Raw genomic sequence first — 21,402 nt, forward strand, 5'->3', positions numbered from 1 at the left:
CATCAATTCTTTGACACTCAGCCTTCTTTATGGTCCAGCTCTCACATCCATGCATCACTACTGGAAAAGCCGGTATGAGCCACGAGGCCCTCCCTTGTGGGTCAGCTGGTCAAGAATCCCACCGTGATTTGGGAGACCTGGGTTCAATCCCTGGGTTGGGAAGATCCCCTGGAGAAGGGAATGGCTACCCACTCCAGTATTCTGGCCTGGAGAAGTCCATGGACTATATAGCAAAGAGTTGGACATGACTGAGCGACTTTCATTTCACTTTCACTGGAAGAACCATAGTTCTGCCTATACTGACCTTTGCTGGCAAAGTAATGTCTCTGCTTCTTAACACGCTCTCTAGGTTTGTCATAGCTTTTCTTCCTAGGATCAAGCTTCTTTTAATTTCGTGGCCGCAGTCACCACCTGCAGTGACTTTGAAGCCCAAGAGAATAAAGTCTCTCACCACTGTCACTGGTTCCCCATCCATCTGCCATGAAATGATGGGACCGGATGTCAGGACCTTAGTTTTTGGAATGCTGAGTTTTAAGGCCAGCTTTTTCACTCTCCTCTTTCACTGTCACCAAGAGGCTTAGTTCCTCTTTGCTTTCTGCCGTAAGGGTGCTGTCACCTGCATTTCTGAGGTTACTGGTATCTCTCCTGGCAATCGTGATTTCAGCTTCTACTTTATCCAGCCCAGCATTTCGCATGATGTACTCTGAATGTAATTTAAAAAAACAGGGTGACAACATACAGCCTTGACGTACTCCTTTCCTGATTTGGAACCAGTCTGTTGTTCCATATCCAGTTCTAACTGTTGCTTCTTGACCTGCATACAGGTTTCTCAGGAGGCAGGTCCGGTGGCCTGGTATTTCCCATCTCTTGAAGGATTTTTCCAATTTGTTGCAATTCACACAGTCAAAGGCATTAGAGTAGTCAATGAAGCAGAAATAAATGTTTTTCTGGAATTCTCTTGCTTTTTCAATGATCCAGTGGATGCTGGCAATTTGATCTCTGGTTCCTCTGCCTTTTCTGAATCCAGCTTGAACATCTGGAAGTTCTCGGTTCATGTACTGTTGAAGTCTAGTTTGGGGAATTTTGAGCATTACTTTGCTAGCCTATGAGATGAGCGCAATTGTGTGGTAGTTTGAGCATTCTTTGGCACTGCCTTTCTTTGGGATTGGATGAAAGCTGACCTTTTCCAGCCCTGTGGCCGCTGCTGAGCTTCCCGGATTTACTGGCACATCGAGTGCAGCACTTTAAGTGCATCATCTTTCAGGATTTGAAACCGCTCGGCTGCAACTCCATCACCTCCATTAAGCTGTGTTCGGAGTGATGCTTCCTAAGGCCCACCTGACTTCGCACTCCAGGATGTCTGGCTCTGGGTGAGCGATCACACCCTCACGGGCCATTCAGGTCTTTTCTGTATTGTTCTTCTCACGTCTGCTATCTCACTTTTTTATTTTCTATATATTTCATATCTTTGTTCCTTTATTCCTCGTTACTTCTTTTTCATTAAGCAAACATTTTAAAAAGTTATTTTCTCAGTGGTTACTCTATGGCTTACCATATATTATCACAAACAGTGTGAGATTCATACCGACTTAATTCCAGTGACATACACAAACATTACTCCCAGACAGGCCTACTCTCTCTTCCTCCTGTTTGAGACACTATTGTTATATATAGCACAACTATATGTGTTACAATCTCAGTAATACATTATAATTATAACCAGATATAGTTTTATGCTTTTCAAAGAGGCTGAAAGGAAAGAGAGTAAGTGCATATCCACAGTCTGCCACTTCAGCTTCCCCGTGTATCATTTTTCAGCTCTCTTTACTTTTTCTATGGCTTTCTCTTGGCACTGGACAGCAGAGGCTCTGGTCATTTTAAGGATCTCATCTTTCACTCTGAATGACAGAAGCAGCCTCGAAAGACTCTGAGCACAGCAGCGGTATGCCAAGGCTTCCGTTTTGACAGATCAGTGAGTGGCTCTTCGTTGAGAACAGTAAGAGTGGAAGCAGAGAGGCCCGCCTGCAGTAAACAAGGAGAGGTGGCGGGGCCTGCGAGGAGGGCGGCAGCAGTGGGGGCCAGGGCCCAGCCCGCCCAGAGCACAGGGAAGGCGGGGACGGAGCCTCAGCTGCGTGCGCAAGCCTGCGGCAAGGGCAGATGTGAATGCGGCGATTCGGAGTTCACTTCCGGCAAGGAGGACACACAGGTGTCTAACCAATAGAGAAAGCTCAGTAAACGGTGCTTATCATCATCCCCATCTTGAATCACACATTGTCAGACTGTGAAAAGGGACCAGAGAGCCCTTCTGAAATCCTTTCAGGAAGGTGGTGGCTTAGTCACCCCATCGTCAGACTCTTGTAACCCCATGGAGTGTATGTAGCCTGTCAGCCTCCTCTGTCCAATAGCATTCTCCAGGCAAGAGTACTGGAGTGGGCTGCCGAAGAGAAAGGCAAATTTCAGATCATCAAGAGGCGGCTCCTTGTAAATTCCCTGAAGTTATGCGCAGTTTTTCCAGCATCTGTGAGCATCTGTGCCTCCCGCTGAGAAGGGAGGGGCCACCTGTTCTCTTAGATTCTACAGGGAGTTGCCAGCCAGAACAGTTCTCAGAACATCACTCTTAAGACAGCATTCTAAACCTGAATGGAAACACACCAATCAAGTTTATTTATAAACAAACCAAAACGTGGACTGCCGGCACAAGGGACACATCTGAGAGGAGCGTCCTCCAGCTAGCCAGCAGCAAACAAGCACCGCATCATCGCAGCGCAGACGCCCAGCACCACTGTTTCTGAGCATTCAGACCGCTTATCCCTGACTTCTAGCCTAGCTTGGCATTAGCTGTCCTGGAGCTTCTTGTATTTGGAATTGGACTGATGAGGTTCAGAGCTTACAAAAGTGAAATGGAGCACGGGTCTTCGTTGTCAACAAGATTTCTGACTTCTGAGGGTGTGCTGGACCTGCACTCTGATGTCTTTACACCTCTGCGTTTATCCAGAGAGCCAGCAACTCTGGAGAGGGGAACGCTGACGCTTGCTCTTGAGACTAAAAACAGCTTAGCCAGGCAGTGAGACAACATATAAAACAAACTTTAGAAAAGACTACAAGGATTATTATTAAATTGAATTGAATTATAAAGTTTTTATTCTCTTAGAACAATGGAATCAGGAATGCAGGCAGATTCTGGGAGAGTCAGCAGTGGTGGGAATACAGTCAGAGATATCATGAAAACCCAAATTGTTACTGACATCTGAGAGGAAGATTCTTCTCAGCTTTATAAGTCAAGGAGCCCCCCATTCCTCTCCTCCACTCCCACCCCTTGCCAACTGGGCATAAATTACATTCCTCCATTAAAAAAAAAAAAAAAGTACTGAAAAGCTCAGATGGAATAAAGCACCTGAGTAGAAACTGTCCACTATCAGAGTTGTTTAAGGCCGACTCTGCCTGGGGGGCCTTGGTCCATGCCAACTTATCTACCATGAATAACTTTCCTTTCAAACATTATACATGCATTAGCATTCTAGAAATTAGATTTCTTTGTGTCCGCCAATTTCTTCCACAACGAACTGCAAGCATGACGGCTGGTTTTTGTTTAAGCCGATGCTGACAGTTTTTATCCTCTTTATGGGAACAAACAGCACGAGAATGCTCAGTTTCTACTGATATTCCTGAGGCTGTCTGCCTCTGTGGACAAACAGTGAAAAGGGACCAAGCGGTGCTGGCTCCGTCTACACCGCTGGCCACTGCTGTCTGTGCGGAAGCAGCACCTGAGTAGCCCCGGCTCGTCACGGTGAGCGGGGAAGGGCTCCCGGCAGATAAGAACTAAAGTGACGTAAAACAGAGTTCTGGCTGACTCCCTTTAAGATCTGTATCTTAACACAGCTCACTGCTTTTAAGACTAGACAACGACCTAGTAACAGCTAGAGACACTGGGCACTTTCAATGTGCCTGTTTTATTTAGATACGATAACAAATCTGATACTCAAAAACAATGCTACGAAGCTGGTGCTATTAAATACTAGTATAACTCCCAGAGAAAGTAAATTAATCTCTAGAAAACAGTGAAATCAGAGAGGTTAAAAAAAATTACCCACAGCTGCATAATCTTTTAAGTGAAAGAATAAGGATTATGAACATAGGCAGTCTAACTCTAAAAACAGGAATTTTAAAAATTTTATTTATTTTTTAATTGAAGGATAGTTGCCTCACAGAATTTTGCGGTTTCCTGTCACCCCTCAACGTGACTCAGCCATCGGTTTACCTGCGCCCCCTCCCTTCTGAGCCCCCTCCCGCCCCTCTGGGTTGGTGCAGGGCCCCTGTTTGAGTTCCCTGGGCCGTGCAGCACATCCCGTTGACTATCTGCTTTGCACACGGTCACGTAAGTTCCCGTGTTACTCTCCACGCGTCTCGCCCTCTCCTCCCCTCTCTCCGTGTCCGTAAGTCTATTCTCTACATCTAAAAACAGGAATTTTTTACAATGCTACATAGAGCTGCCCTTTTCCCTCCTGGAATTCCCAACTGGTATTGCTAATCACTGTCAGAAAAACAGTCTTAAATCACCTATTCTGTCCTTCAGATATCTAAAAGGTTTGGGGTCCCATAATTCTATATATTTTGGTCATAAAATTTCTCCATTTTACATGTTTTCATGGTTAAATTCTGGAGGGCTCATGAGAATGTCACAGTACTCAAAAGGAGACATTCCTAGGAGTCTGTAGTAAGACTGCTTTTCAATGGCCACAGTAAACAATGACTTTCAACTTTTTTTGAGAATGTGCCAAGCTAAGATTATCACTGACATACTTCTGACACAGAACTTGCTGCTGCTGCTGCTAAGTCGCTTCAGTCGTGTCCAACTCTGTGCGACCCCATAGACGGCAGCCCACTAGGCTCCCCCGTCCCTGGGATTCTCCAGGCAAGAACACTGGAGTGGGTTGCCATTTCCTTCTCCAATGCATGAAAGTGAAAAGGGAAAGTGAAGTAACTCAGTCATGTCCGACTCTTAGCGACCCCATGGACTGCAGCCCTCCAGGCTCCTCTGTCCGTGGGATTTTCCAGGCAAGAGTACTGGAGTGGAGTGCCATTGCCTTCTCCGGACACAGAACTTAAGAAAGTCCATTTCTATCTTGTAGGACCGGACCCCGGAGAAGGAAAGGCAACCCACTCCAGTACTCCTGCCTGGAGAATCCCATGGATGGAGGAGCCTGGCAGGCTGAAGTCCATGGGGTCGCTAAGAGTTGGACACAACTGAGCGACTTTTTTCACTTTCATGCATTGGAGAAGGAAATGGCAACCCACTCCAGTGATCTTGCCTGGAGGATCCCAGGGACGGGGGAGCCTGGTGGGCTGCCGTCTCTGGGGTCGCACAGAGTCGGACACTACTGACGCGACTCAGCAGCAGCAGCGGCAGGGCTGGACCCAGGCCTGTTTTCTCCAAAAAAGTCCTCGGCCTTCCTGCCTGCAGTTACCATCTCAACTCATTTGCCAGTTAAAGCAGATGGATCTGAATTTGGCAACAAAGAGCTACACTCTAGGTTCTTGCCAGAGGGTAGAACCTCCAACTGTGTGCAGCCCAAATCTCACCATCTGTTCAACTGTGAGAAATAATACGCACAGGACAGTGAAGGTAACCCACACACCCTTCCCGTTATACTGCAGTGACTTGAGACAAAGGGCAAACTTTGCAGCAAACAAAGGTATAAACTGGGATAACACTGTTTTGGAAACATTAGTCTCTAATCTTGCTCCGCAGGCTTACATCATAAGGGAGAGTGGCAGGAAACTTGGAATTGCATTCTTGGTCAAGGAAGGCTGGTAAAGACTGTCCATTATATCTGGGCCTGGTTTATAACGCTTTTCCTAGACCATAATGCCTTCCCTGTGGGTTTCATTTTTTTAATATTTTGATACAATTTCAAACGTACAAAAAATACTTGCAAGAACAGCAAAAGGAATCTCTATACATCCATTTTGCAAATTCACCCATCGCTGACGTTTCACGCATTTGCGCTAGTATTCTCTGAGTGCTTCCATGCGTGCACACAATGTCCCTGAACCAACTGAGAATAAGCTGGACATGTCAAGCTCCTAAGTCCTTCAATGTGCAAATACTTAAAAAAAAAAAAAAAAAAAAAAGAACACTCCTTCATACAGCCACAGGACAATTATCAATATCAGAAACTTAATGATAAAAACACTGTTATCTAATCTATACTCTCTATTCAAAATTTGTCACTTGCCCCACTAATGCTCTTTTTAACTACTCTTCCTCGGCCCAGGATCTGGCTTCAGATCACATGTACATTAGATATCAGAGCGCTTTAGTCTCCAACCCTAAGTCAAAACATAAGCACCTTTTAATTTTAATAATAGCTGTCAATTGTTACAGGTATTTTCCTCAGAAAGGTTATTTATATTCCCCACCAACACTGAATGGATGCCTCAGAAAACAAAGTTCTCCTCAACTCTTTTGTTAAAACTGACATTTATTTAAAAAAGAAAATTTAAACACTATTTTATTATTACTTTTGGCTGCGTGGCATGTGGGATCTTAGTTCCCTGACCGAGGCTCGAGCCCAAGTCCCCTGCGCTGGAAGCGTGGCGTCCTAACCACTGGACCACGAGGGAAGCCCCTCACCAACTCCTGATATTACCGTCATTTTTAATTTCTACCAATGTGACAGGCACACTCCAAGATACAAAAGTCCTGAAGGCGCAGAAGAAAGGAGAGGGGAAGGAAACCTGGGCGTCGGCAGCAGGCAGCCCAATCCCTGTCGGCATCAGCAAACGGGGCTGGCGGCAGGGGCTGCAGGGCTGGGAGGCGCGAGAGGCGAGGAAACTCACAGGAGAGGCACTCGACCCCAGCGGACCCCCGACTCCAGCACGAAGTTCATGCCAGGCCCCGCTGACACATTTTGGAGACACATGAGGAACGCTTAGAAAGCTGGTACTGGGAAAAAATCTGCAGAGTAATAAAAGCAACTTCCACGTCAGGCGAGGAGGAAGGTTAACTCAGCAAGCGACGCCGGTGTGCCAGACCAGGCAGACCTCAGGCCAGTGAGGAACGCACCCACCACCCAAAGGCAGCGCCGGGAAACGGGCAGGAAAGACTCAGGGAAAGGCAGAGTCAATGAGACCTGGAGAACAGACTCAGGGAGTGTGAGAAAAGAGAGGAATGGAGGATTGTGGTCAAGGAAGACACCGGACTCTGAGGTCTCAGCAGGGGCTGGTTTGAGTGATACGGCCCAATGTATGGTTAGGCTTCTAGTGGTTAAGAATCCACCTTGCATCGCAAGGGACACTGGTTCAACCCCTGGTCCAGAAAGATCCCACATGCCGTGGGGCAACTGAGCCCGTGAGCCGCAACTCAAGAGTAGCCCCCACTTGTTGCAACTGGAGAAAGCGTGCGCGAAAGACCAGCACAGCCAAAAGCTAGCATGTTTGCTAGAAAGAGCTCTGGCATGGTGTGGAACTGGCTATCAACATGGTTACTAAAACTGGAGAGGATGGAAGGAAACTGGAGGAAAGAACAGCTAACCCTGATGGCTAATCGCTGGGAAAGGCAGGCGCACATCCAGGCACCAGTTAGCTTCTAAATGGCACCTGACCATCATCACTTTGTTGAGTATTAAGGACTAGAACGGGGCAGTGGGTGGTCTTCTGTGAAAGGGCCTGCTGGAGAAGTACCATCCTCCAAGGACAGGAGGCTTGATTTTAGATAAGTAAGGCACACTTAGTTAAGATTTAGGGAGCTTGTGCACACGGGATTATTCATAGAGCACAATGGAGGGGTCAGCAGAGGAAGATGAGGGGGAGAATGAGGCTGAAGTAGGGGAAGAATAATTCTAAAATCCTAAAGATATTAAAAAAAACCCCAAACCGCCAAAGCCCCTACAATAGTAGACTCATGCAAACTTAAGCTTCACAGAGAGCACAGTCCACACACACAGCCACACCCCTCTAACCGGGTGCCTCACTCTTCACTCCAGAAGCCAATTTCAGTGCGCCCTGACAGAGCCCAACGCCGCACCTAGTACCACTGAGACAGGCCAAAGTCCCAGGCAATGTTCCCGCGGCCACGCACAGGGTCGGGCACCAGCAAGCGTCAAGCACTCATTAATACTGGCCGCGTGAACTGAGTAAACGTGCGATGCTCTGCTTACCGGCTGCTGTAGCCACACAGGAGAACGAGGGTGGATTTGTCATCTTGAGTTTATTAACAGGAACAGTAGAAAGAAAGAAAGAGTTACATATTGTAATAGCTAAAAACTGCAATTTAGATGGACCAGTGGACAGGACCACTGTCCTGGAAAGGAAAATGGAACCGACAGTAACTTTACAGGGCTTCCCTGGTGGCTCAAGGACAAAGAATCCACCTGCCAACACAGCAGATACCAGAGACTCAGAGGAGGAGATGGCAACCCACTCCAGCATTCCTGCCTGGGAAATACCACGGACAGAGGAGTCTGGCGGGCTTACAGTCCATCGGGTCCCAAAAGAGAGACGTGACTTAGCAACTAAACAACAACAGTCATATGGTAAAAACACCTTTCCTGATTAATCTCTCTTTAAATTCTGATCTCTTCCCTCCTGGAAATGTTCAGAATAAGTCTCAAAATACATTCTGTTCGTAACAGAAGAAAAGAAGGGGACCATCAACAGCATGTCTTCGTGACAATAATTATAAATAAACCAGTGAGTAAGTATGATATGTTCTCTGGAGCAGTGAGGCACATTTCAACAAGGTGACTTTTATAAAACATTTACCAACTTAAAATCATACTGAGATTTACTTACAGCCCATACAATGGAATACCTTATATGATGCCTGTACAGACTACTGGTTCCTTGATTAAACTACAGGGAACTTCCTATATGGAAATGATTATATTTCAATTCATTTGTAGTTGCTAAGTGATGATCTTTATATGCAGAATGGCTCATACTCTGTATCTATAAAATATGAATACAAATAATTCCATCATATATAAGACTGTCCTGGGGATTAAATGAGCTATTGAAACTTGGGCCAAACATACAGTGAGCATTTTTTTTAAAATGACTATTAACTACTGTTACTATTTACAGACATAAGTTACAATTTATAGAACTAAAAAACAATGACATATTTAATTATAATAATTTCAAAATAAAATTCAAATACATGGTGTCCTGACATCTGTTCTCTCAATGTAAGGATAATTTCAAAGCTTATAAATGTTTAACGTATATTTCTAGAAAGAACCACAGGGTCTAATTAGTGTTAGTCAGTATTAAGCAAAAGAGAAGTTTTCTTAAGCAACTGATGTTTAGCGCAAGCCTCAAGCCTCAAGACTGCAGAGGCAGCCTGCTTTTATTCAGATGCGAATAAATCGCCTTTAAAGACTTTTATGTGGCAGTAGCTGGAGTGTGCTTTTAAGAAGCATAAAAACAACACAGACATCATACAAATAATGAGAAAATTCAAAGTCGCAAAATCTCACCCACTTTAAAACATGAGCATCCTCCCTGAATCCCGCACACCCCGTCTCCTCTTTCTTCTTCCTCTCCTCTCCCGGCACAAGCTCCTTAGAGAGCATCCTCCCTGAATCCCGCACACCCCGCCTTCTCTTTCCTCTCCTCTCCCGGCACAAGCTCCTTAGAGAGTGGTCTACAGGTCTCACCCGCTCCTTGCTTACTCTCTGTTCTCCCCTCACTGCGGCTGTAACAAATCACTAGTCTTGGTGCCTAATAAGACACACTCGTTGCTTTATGCTGTAGGTTAGAAGTCTGGTGCAGGCATCACTGGGCTAGATCAGGCGCTCGCGGAGCTGCGTTTATTCTGGGGAGTTCAGGGGAGGCGGCTTCCTTGCCTTTTCCAGCACTGAAGAGGTGGCCCGTGTGCCGCCCCTCCCCTCCATCGCCCGAGCAAGCAAGGCGGCTGAATCCCACATCACTCTGACCCTCCTGCAGGCGCACTCCACCTGACTCTCTCCTCCCTTCCTCCCCACTTTTATGGGCCCTGTGCTTATACTGGGCCCACCCAGGCGATCCAGGATAATCTCCCTATTCTAAGGTCAGCTGACTAATAACTTTAATTCCATCTGCAACCTTACTTCTCTTAATTTGTTTGGCATGTAACCCAACATGCTCACAAGTTCTGAAGAAGAGACTCTCGGCGTCTTGGGATGGCTGTCATCCTGCCTAACAGAGCCTCCACTCACTTCTGAACAGAGCAGTGCAGCTTCCACCCCACAGCAGAGGAGTCTAGGGTTTAAAACAACCTTACGTCACTAAAGTAAACGGACACTTTTCAGTTTGCAAACCAAGAGAAAGGATACTGCAAGGAGAGCAAAGCGAGATGGCCCAGCAAACACCTCAGCGGCCCAGCCCAGCATCAACGCCATTTAACGTGCGGTAGTCTGCTATGCGGAAGAGGCCAAGAGATACATCAGTAATTTGTAGATCATGCTTGTAACCAAGTGACTTGCTCAAGCTCTCACAGTTATTAAGAGATGAAGCTGAAACTTAAATCCGAGTCCTTTTGGGTCTGGTGTCTGAAGACCCTGTATGGCCTGCCCTGCGGGCATGCGTGCCTGGTTGCTGAGTTGTATCTGACTCTATGTGACCCCATGGACTGCAGCCCGCCAGGCTCCTCTGTCCATGGGATTCTCCAGGCAAGAGTCCTGGAGCGGGGGGCCACGCCCTCCTCCAGGGGGTCTTCCCGACATTAAACCCGTGTCTCTTCTGTCTTCTGCACTGGCAGGCGGGTTCTTTACCATTAGCACCACCTGGGAAGCCCTATATCCATACAGCAGATTGGGTACTTTAAACTAGCATAACATGTCAGATACCTGTTCCGCTCAGTCGCTCAGTCACGTCCAACTGTTTGAGACCCCATGGACTGCAGCATACCAGGCTTCCCTGTCCATCACCAACTGCCAGAGCTTGCTCAAACTCATGTCCATTGAGTAGGTGATACCACTGAACCATCTCATCCTCTGTTGTCTCCTTCTGCTTCTGCCTTCAGTCTTTACCAGCTTCAGGGTCTTCTGCAATGAGTCAGTTCTTTGAATCAAGGGCCAAAGTGTTGGAGCTTCAGCTTCAGCATCAGTCCTTCCAATGAATATTCAGCACTGATTTCCTTTAGGATGGACTGGTTTGATCTCTTTGCAGTCCAAGGGACTAAGGCAAACATATCTTATGGAATTAACATTAGGACAAACAACATCTGTTTCAATCAAAATTATTGATTTTAAAGTACATATTATTTACGTTTCAAAACAAAACAATTAGGTGTTCGAAGCCACCTCTAAGTATCTGCAACAACTTTTCCTGATCACACTATTAACATCACTGTATTAGGGCATTAAGAACATGGAAACACTCACTCTGTTGAGAAGAAAGACACTGTCAGCTAGCTGGGGATGGTTCCGGCTGCGCATCTAACCCGACTTCAAGCCGAACCTCTCCACTGGCCGTGGTTCTTCTTTGTTAACGTACTTATTTTGATGTATTTATTTTTGGCTGCTCTGAGTCTTAGCTGTGGTGAATGGGGGCCCCTCCTGCTGCGGCCCGTAGGCCCCAGGCTCAAGCCTCAGTGGTTGCAGCACTCGGGGTCGGTGGATATGGCACGAGGGCCACGTGGCTGTGGCGTGGGGAATCCTCCTGAACCAGGGATGCACCCGTCCCCTGCACAGGCAGGCAGACTCTTGGCCCCCAGACCAACAGGGAAGCTCTGCCAGAGATACACACGTTCTGTTAACAGATGGAGAACCCGGGGTCCAGCGGAGACCCTGAGCCTTGGAGTGTCACTGAAAACTGCAGACACCACCCGACGGCGTCAGTCTCCACTGGGGACGCAGGGCGTCACTCTCCACTGGGGACGCAGGGCAGCCACGGAAGGACCTGGCCCGCTCTCCACCCGACGGCGTCACTCTCCACTGGGGACGCAGGGCAGCCACGGAAGGACCTGGCCCACTCTCCACCCGACGGCGTCAGTCTCCACTGGGGACGCAGGGCGTCAGTCTCCACTGGGGACGCAAGGCGTCACTCTCCACTGAGGACTCAGGGCAGCCACGGAAGGACCTGGCCCGCTCTCCACCCGACGGCGTCAGTCTCCACTGAGGACGCAGGGCGTCACTCTCCACTGGGGACTCAGGGCAGCCACGGAAGGGCCTGGCCTGCTCTCCACCCGACGGCGTCAGTCTCCACTGGGGACGCAGGGCAGCCACGGAAGGGCCTGGCCCGCTCTCCACCCGACGGCGTCAGTCTCCACTGGGGACGCAGGGCGTCAGTCTCCACTGGGGACGCAGGGCAGCCACGGAAGGGCCTGGCCCGCTCTCCACCCGACGGCGTCAGTCTCCACTGGGGACGCAGGGCAGCCACGGAAGGGCCTGGCCCGCTCTCCGAGGCTCCGCCTAGCTCACACAAACGCGTGGAAATCTGCTGGCAGGAGAGGAAGCGGCCAGTAAACCGACAGAAAGAAGGGCCAAATCCTGGGTCTCCTGCGTCCAAAGAAAGTGTCTCTGCTTCACTTTCAGCCTCCAAACACCTACTTAGACCTAGCAACACTCTGACCCATCTCCAGTCATCTAGCCTTTTCATCTCAAATCCTCTTCAGAACTTCTCTGGTTTGTATTTCTTATGGTAGCAACTTCCAAAGAGCTAACTGCCATTATTCTGCATCTCACACCATTCAGGCCCTCCTCATCCCCAGCCAGGTCCTGCTCTCCATCTTATTCTCCCTTCACACAGCTTCTCCTCCTCCTCCTGGACCCCTCGCGTCCGGCCTGCACTCCCCCTGCGCTTCCTCCCCTGAACGGTGCCTGACTGCTCCTTTCACTCCTGAGTCTCAGGGGCAGGCGTCATGCCACGTCTCACACACACCTGACGGCAATTTCTTTCCATGTCATGCCGGAGTCATCTCAATTTTTCTTCCGGTTTTAGCTCAATGTTCTGGCGGCACCTCTTGCAAATGCATCCGGGGCATCAGGATCACTATGAAGTTCTGAATGAGGCCCAGTGCTACGCGTCAGCTGTGTCCAGTGAAGGAGCTCCTTCAGCTGCGGTCTGTCTCGCTTGCGCTGTAGCTGGATCACGGACCGTTCTCACTGTCACCATCTCAGCAAGTATCCTCACCCCTGCAATCTCTGAGATGAAATTAATACTCAAAAGTGAAACTTCAATGTCTTAAATGCCTTTGAGCTCTTGTTGAAAGGGTGACTCACAACGACAGAACTGTCTGGAAGGCAGGTGGGGCGGCGTTCGTCACTGAGACTGCTCCTCAGCATCACCTTTATAAGGACCTTCGTGATTTGCCTCTTCAGTGTCTTGTGAACTCTACTGATTAATCTGACAGTTTACACAGTCACAGATCAGCTGGTATTCTGACAAAATTATAACTGACAAAGAAAAATTGTTTTCCCAAATTATTTTCTACATAGAATTCCCTCCCACTGACAGCTAAAATGAATATGAGTTTTAAGAGAGAGAAAGAGAACAGATGAAAATATGTTCATATTTCTTGCTGTAACCAGGCAGAGAGATAAAAAGAAAAAGTTATAAAAAGAGGAATGGGCTCCATGTTGTAAGATTTGGAGAGGCTAAAAAAATATTTTAAAAACCCACCAATCTGCATGATGCCATCAGATATAGATTAAAACAAAGCCTGACGTTCATGATGTAGAGTTTAAAGAAAAACACAGATGCGACTTAGATGCGCTCACTGCAGGGGCCAACAAATTATAGTCCAGAGACCAAACAGCGCACTGCCGCGGACCCCTGACTTAGAGGGCAGCACGCGGACACAAATGGGTGGAGGCCGTCACACGCAGCAGAGCGCACTCCGGGGGCGACCGCGCGGCGCCTGCAGAGACAGACGGGGCGGCAGCTGCAAGCGCCCAAGACAGCGGTAAGCCCAGGCAGGGAGACGCCCGTGCCCGCGGGCGGTAAGCTCGCTGCGGGGAGACGCCTGTGCCTGCAGGCTGTAAGCCCGGGCGTGGAGATGCCTGTGCCCGCAGGTGGTAAGCTCACCACGTGGAGACGCTCGTGCCCGCAGGCGGTAAGCTCAGCATGTGGAGACGCCTGTGCCCACAAGCACCGTTCATCCAAAGGAACAAGCCTGGTAATCCCCAGTGAGCCAGGAACCCCAGAAGAAGCGTGAGGACGACTTGGCCCTGGATTTCCATGTCTGCTCCCAAAACATCGTGAAGAGCAGAAAGGATGCCTGTGAATCTCCACGACCCACTCCCTCACCAAAACTCTGAGCCTAAGAAAGTGCACACTTGCCAACGGCACGCTGCAGGCAGGCTGGGAGACAGCACGGGCACGAAGACAGCTGACACCAAGCGGGCAGCGGGCGCACGGAAACTCACAGCCAGAGGCTCCGCGGGAAGAATGGCCCTCCCGACAGCAGCAACAGCGGACCGACTGCCTAAGGCCGACTTAGGAGATGTGGAGAGGAGGAAACAAGGGAAGCAGGCTCCAGCCCAGGAGGAGACGCAGCATGCTCCTGGACAGGAATGACCGGCATCATGCAAATGCCAGTTCTCCCGAAATTACTTTTTTAAAATTTAAGACCAACAGCAATTAAAAACACCCGAACAAGTCCCCCTCCAAAACTAGACAATTTGATTCTGAAGTTCACATCCAAAGTAAACAAACATGTCGGAACCCCAAAAACTCTGAAAAATAATAGAAATGAAAGACAAGGGGGTCTAGACTTTCTGAGTATTAGACCATGCTGCAAAACTCGGATAAACTAAAGCGGTTTGGTAATGGCACATGACTCGACAAAACAGGTCAGTCAGTCAGGAGAGACGTGAAGACGCAGAGAATTTAAGGCACATAAAAGGCAGCACCTCAAGTCAGTGTAAGCCTGGACTTTTTAGTATATGGTGTTGGGATGTTCTCCATGCAAAAAATAAAACCATGCAAGCACTGGAGAAACGCTGGTGGATTCCTTACAGCCTCGGGAATCTTCGATCTTTCTGACTCTGACTTAAACTCCCTAAGCCATAAAGATCTTTTTAAACAAATTCTATTCCATAAAAATTTAATTAAGTTTGACATGGTAAAACATCATAAAGTCAAAAGTGGAAAACAGGAAAGGGTTTACTATGACTATTAAAATGATTAACCTAAAAGCTCCTAGAAAACTGAGATGAAACCAAACGGGCAAAGGGCACAGACAGACAATTTGCAGAAAAAGACTAATGACCTTTTAAACATAAGAAAAGATATTCAACCCCACTAAAAATATTTAAATTAACCCTACACTGAGACACCACCTCTCTATGAGACAGATAAATATCCCGAAGTTTGAGACTATGTATGCTTTGTGGAGAAACAGGCACTCTAGCACAGTTCTAGTGGGGGTGTAAATGGCAAAACCCCGGTGGAAAGGTATATGTGAAATCGAAGATGCAAAAATACAGACCGAGCACCCTCTTCCCATGAATTAAGGCTACTCTTTTCCTTCGCAAGTGGGAGATGACATGTACGAGTTGTGTGCTCTGGATCAAAGGGTAAGACTGGAGACAACCCGGGGATCCACCCTAGGGGACTGACTGGGTGTGTTATGGAGCAGAATGGAAACCTCTGCAGGAACAAGAAAGAATGGGCAAGAGCTTTACGAACGGACGCAGAGTGAGCCCCAGGACACACTGTGAAGCGGAAACAAGAAAGGCCAGGCAGTGTCTAGAGCAGGCCGCCTCTGGTTATGGCTGAAGACAACTGACTATCAGGCATCCTGAAACACAGCCCCATCTGAACGCTCTTCAACTGCTTTATTGGAATACTGGCAATTAAAGGGACAGCATCTGGTCTTTCCATTAGAAACTATATCTCAGGATCTCAGGGTAAACAAAAAATTACAGTGGATGAGACAAAGCCATACTTTTTCAGAAGACAGATGCAGAAGGAAGGGCGGGCTTAGAAAATCACCCTTTAGTCACAAGGTTCGAGCTCCATCACAGAGCGAGTCAGTCACGGGGACGTGATGCACGGCAGGGCGGCTGCAGCCAGTAACACCGGATTGCACATCTGAAAGTTTCTGAGAGAGTAAGCCTTTAACATTCTCATCACAACAACAAACCATTTTGTAACTCACGATGAAACAGTTGATTTAAGCAATGAATTACGAAGTGTTAAATGTTAAAACCATAAAGTATCAAAACATCACAGATTATTTTCACTTCTAAGGGAAAAAAATCATAACTCTATTATAAACAGAGCGGATGATCACCTCTGTAATTTAGTCTGAGCATCACTAACAACCAGATCGTTGGTTTCTGCACTGTGATATGGTGTGTTCCAGTAAACATATCTAATGTCCATTTATCAAGACTTGAGCTCCGATTTCTCAAATGCTGGAATTCAGCAGAGGAATAAGCTAAAGTCACTATATGTTTTCACATCAATAAACCAAGGATATAAAAAAGGGAGCACTCCACGTTGAGAGTCTTCAAGCAGACAACCAAGTGAGTCCTCCTGGTTTGAACAAACCAGCTGCAAAGGATTTTATGGGACAGTGAGTGAAATGTGAATACACACTTGTGTGGGAGATGGCCACAAATTCTCCGCAGTCGCCACATTACGAAGCCAAGCCTACTGGGGATGTGGAGAGAAGGGAGCCCTGTGCACAGTTCGTGGGAATGTAAACTGGTGCAGCCACGATGCAGAACAGTACGGAGGTTCCTCAAAAAAATAAAAAATGGAGCCACCATACGATCCTGCAACCCCGCTTCTGAATGTTCCTCTGAAGAAAACAGAAGCACTAACTTGAAAAGACACGTGCGCCCTCGTGCTCATCGCAGCGTTGCTTACAACGGGAGACAGAGACACAACCTAAACGCCCATTAACGAATGAACGACCAAACAGAGAGCACGTGGTCTGTGCGCGCGCGTCTGCGTGCATTTCTACACGCACATAAAACGGAGCATCATCTGACCATGAAGATGAAATCCTGCCACCGACGACATCACGGGTGAGGCATGAGGGCGTCACGCCAAGTGAGATCAGGCACAGAGACAAGCGCCGCGTGATCTCCCTCACAGGCGGAGTCTCAAAGGAAGAAACGAGAAGAGGCAGGCTGACAGCTGCCAGAGGCAGGAGCCGGGGGCGCGGGCGAGGCGGGCGAAGGCAGTCAAAGGCCAAGCCTCCAGGCAAAGACAGACCGCTTACGGGAAAGCGATGCACGGCACAGTGGCGACGGTGAGCAGCACTGGGCTGCATACTTGAAAATTCCCAGAAGAGGAGACCTTCACAGTTCTCACCACAATAACAGCAAACAATTCTATAACTATGGGGGCGATGGCTGTTAACCAGACTTACTGCGGCGACTGTTCTGCAATACGTACAGATATCAAATCATTATGTGGTGCATCTGAAGTTGACTTACAGTAATATTGTATGCCGATTGTAATATATAATGTTGTATGTCAATTATATATGTGTGTGTTCAGTTCACTCGCTCAGTCGTGTCCAACTCTTTGCAACCCCATGAATCGCAGCACGCCAGGCCTCCCTGTCCATCACCATCTCCCGGAGTTCACTCAGACTCACGTCCATCGAGTCCGTGATGCCATCCAGCCATCTCATCCTCGGCCGTCCCCTTCTCCTCCTGCCCCCAATCCCTCCCAGCATCAGAGTCTTTTCCAATGAGTCAACTCTTCACATGAGGTGGCCAAAGTACTGGAGCTTCAGCTTCAGCATCATTCCTTCCAAAGAAATCCCAGGACTGATCTCCTTTAGGATGGACTGGTTGGATCTCCTTGGAGTCCAAGGGACTCTCAAGAGTCTTCTCCAACACCACAGTTCAAAAGCATCAATTCTTCAGCGCTCAGCCTTCTTCACAGTCCAACTCTCACATCCATACATGACCACTGGAAAAACCATAGCCTTGACTAGACGGACCTTAGTCGGCAAAGTAATGTCTCTGCTTTTGATTATACTATCTAGGTTGCTCATAACTTTTCTTCCAAGGAATAAGTGTCTTTTAATTTCATGGCTGCAGTCGCCATCTGCAGTGATTTTGGAGCCCAAAAAAACAGAGTCTGACACTGTCTCCACTGTTGCCCCATCTATTTCCCATGAAGTGATGGGACTGGATGCCATGATCTTCGTTTTCTGAATGTTGAGCTTTAAGCTAACTTTTTCACTCTCCTCTTTCACTTTCATCAAGAGGCTTTTTAGTTCCTCTTCACTTTCTGCCATAGGGGTGGTGTCATCTGCATATCTGAGGTTATTGATATTTCCTCAAGCAATCTTGATTCCAGCTTGTGTTTCTTCCAGTCCAGCGTTTCTCATGATGCACTCTGCATAGAAGTTAAATAAGCAGGGTGACAATATACAGCCTTGACGTACTCCTTTTCCTATTTGGAACCAGTCTGTTGTTCCATGTCCAGTTCTAACTGTTGCTTCCTGACCTGCATACAGATGTCTCCAGAGGCAGGTTAGGTGGTCTGGTATTCCCATCTTTCAGAATTTTCCACAGTTTATTGTGATCCACACAGTCAAAGGCTTTGGCATAGTCAAGAAACCAGAAATCGATGTTTTTCTGGAACTCTCTTGCTTTTTCCATGATCCAGCGGATGTTGGCAATTTGATCTCTGGTTCCTCTGCCTTTTCTAAAACCAGCTTGAACATCAGGAATAAGAAAATATTATTTAAAGAAAAGACATGGCGAGAAGCTGAGTCTGCTTCCCCACTCATTAGCCCCAGGCTGGTTCTGTGCTGCAAGTGAGGCTGTGTGAGCTTCAGGGCCTCAGAGCGCCTTGCAACCCCTCCCTTCGCCCTCCTGGCTGTTTGCACAAGCTGCCCGGAGGCGGCCACGATGGGAAGGAGCTGACCTGCCGCGCTGCGGGGTGAGAGCCATGTGCAGAGGAAGAGAGGGTCTGAGCCAGAGCAGCAGCAACTTTCAGACACGGGAATGGCACCAGCTCAGCCCTCAAGCCCAGCCAGCCCTCCACTCTACCACATGAGCAAGTCCAGCCGACCCAGAGCATCACGAGAGAACATGTTATTGTTTAAGCAATGAAATTTTAAGAGCTACGCGGCAACAGACAATGAGTATCACCAGATATTAAGTGAAGTGAAAATTTACTAACCAGGAAAAACATATATCATTAATCTACCAACAGAAAACAAAGCCGGTCACCGATCCTTTGTTCAGGACGACTTCATCTTGAAAGGCATGCGCACCTGTGTGCAGACACACAGACAAAAGGCTCTGGAAGAAGCACTGAGGCGGCAGCAGAGGGAGGTGCCGGGGGGAAACTCTGGGCCCTGAAAGGGTTTTCTTGTTTTTGCTTTGCCACAGTTTCTACATGCATGTATCTGCTTCTGTAGTAGAAATGAAGTTTTTTAAAGGGTCTATAATGTTTGTTTATTCACCAGAACAAAGGTCAGCCAGCTGGATCCCTGAAAAGCTTGCTTGACATGTGAACACTTGCCATTAATCTCTAACAGTACACAAAACCTAGATAAAGTTAATCAATACACCTTTAAAGACAGTTATGGGCTGAAACGGTCTCCCCCAAATTCGCATACTGAAGTCTTAGCACCAGTACCTCAGCAGGTGACTGCATTGGGAGTCAGGGCCTTTTAAGGAGGTAGCTAGCTATTAAAATGAGGCCACCAGGGGAAGCGCTAGTCCAGTCTGATTCGAGTCCTCCCCAGAAGAGAAGGTTCGCATACAAGAAGCAACACTAGAGGTGTGGCTGCAGGGGGCCAGCCACGTGCAGGGGCGGTCAGCGGGGCCTCCGCGAGCCAGGGCGAGGCTGGGCCAGGCCCTTGCGCACAGCCCGCACAGCAAACTCCCACTGGCGCTGTGGTGCTGGACATCCAGGCACCGGAAGCGAGAAGGAAGACCCTTCTGCTCAGTGAGCCACCGGCCTTATGTTTTGTCCTGACGGCCCTGGCAGGCTGCGACTGCACTGGAGGGCCGGCCTGGCATGCGCTCCAAGCACGAGACAGGTGACAGAACCAGAAGCACAGAGCCGGTTCAGTGGAGCCCCGTTCGAGACTTCTGAAAAGCTCTGTCTTTAAAGCCAAACAGCAACTACAAACATGCACACAGAGGGTGGGAGGAAAGGCGTCTGAGGGGAAAGGAGGCGGAGGGCAGGCTTTCTGAACGCACTGCCTGCCTCGCCCACGAGGGACAAGTCCACGGTCCCGGCTGCGTTCTACCCGAGCTGCCAGAAGAAACGGGCCTTCTCGTTCGGGGTTCTCTGTTCATTTGTGGGCCGCTGACAACGAGCAAAAGTAACAAAGAAGCAACAGAAAAATCAAAACCAAACAGGCCACTCATCTACTTTGAGGTTAAAAGTACTATTTATAAAAACTGCACTATTTACAATAGACAACTTGGAGCACAGCACGGTCAGGGAACAGAGGAGAGCGGCGGGCGGGCAGCGGGCGCAGAGCCCAGGAGTCCGGCTCTCCCGTGGGGCTCGCGCTGGTTGTATGAGCTCAGGCATCTGATCTAACTGTCATGAGCCAGTTTATTGAAAAAACTTGTTCACTGAACAGGAGAATCATTTACAGCGAGTCTTCCCGTGGCTACTGAGACTGGGGGAGGACCAGAAACACACGGTAGGGCTCGGTGCCCTGAAGCTCAGACTCAAGCAGCGCTCCTCACTTCTGTCTGCCCTCCAACTGAAGGCTTGTGTTTGCACTTGAGGGAAGGGCTCCGATGCTAAAGATCTTGAAGCCATTGCATTACGATGCCCTGTCCATTACACGCTACTGGGGAAAATACAGAAGGAACTGCATTTAAAAATCAGTGAACAGCAAAGCTGAACAGATACACACAGGAGAGTACAGGCCTGAGACACCAGGCAGATGGTCGCTGGAGTCGGGACCCTGGCCAGACAGGGAGACTGTCGCTAGCGGGTACAGAAGATTTGGGATGGTTAGGGCATGCCAAGCACTGCAAACTGGGCCTCAAGAAAGGAAAGCAATTACAGGCAGCATTAGTAAAAGTATAATTTTCAAAATGAGAGCATTTGAAAAGTCTGTTTGTGCCACTAATCATCAGAGCAAACAAGGGGCACTGCTGGACAGACGTCACGGTTCAGACCTGAGTTCCGATCTTTATTCTCAAGCTCATACGAGGTAAGCGGCTGCAGGAAATGCAGCTCCCAGCACCTCAGCACCTCTAGCGAGAGGCAGTGCTGCTGTGGGGGTTAGTGATACCTAGGACAGCACCGAGCAGAGGGCCCGCACACCGAAGGGACGAGAGAGCCAGCTACGCTCACAGAGCACCGCGTGTGAAATTCCACCTCACTCAGTCCCCACAGGAGACCAGCACCAGGGTACTGTAGTACGTAAGTGAAAGTTCTCACAGGGTGGGACTGCAGCCGTAGCAGAACAGATTCTGGGATGGAGGAGAGTGATGCTAGGAGCACTGCCATTTACTCCCA

General features: G+C 48.4%; 1 protein-coding gene across 15 annotated transcripts in view; it reads right to left on the reverse strand.

Moving 5' to 3' along the window:
* The window catches only part of RPS6KA5 (ribosomal protein S6 kinase A5), a 190,646-nt gene that overhangs the window by 86,272 nt on the left and 82,972 nt on the right, over nt 1-21,402 (reverse strand). The gene's annotated exons all lie outside the window — the stretch shown is intronic.

The sequence above is a fragment of the Ovis aries genome, chromosome 7, assembly GCF_016772045.2.
Source record: "Ovis aries strain OAR_USU_Benz2616 breed Rambouillet chromosome 7, ARS-UI_Ramb_v3.0, whole genome shotgun sequence".
Taxonomy (NCBI): domain Eukaryota; kingdom Metazoa; phylum Chordata; class Mammalia; order Artiodactyla; family Bovidae; genus Ovis; species Ovis aries.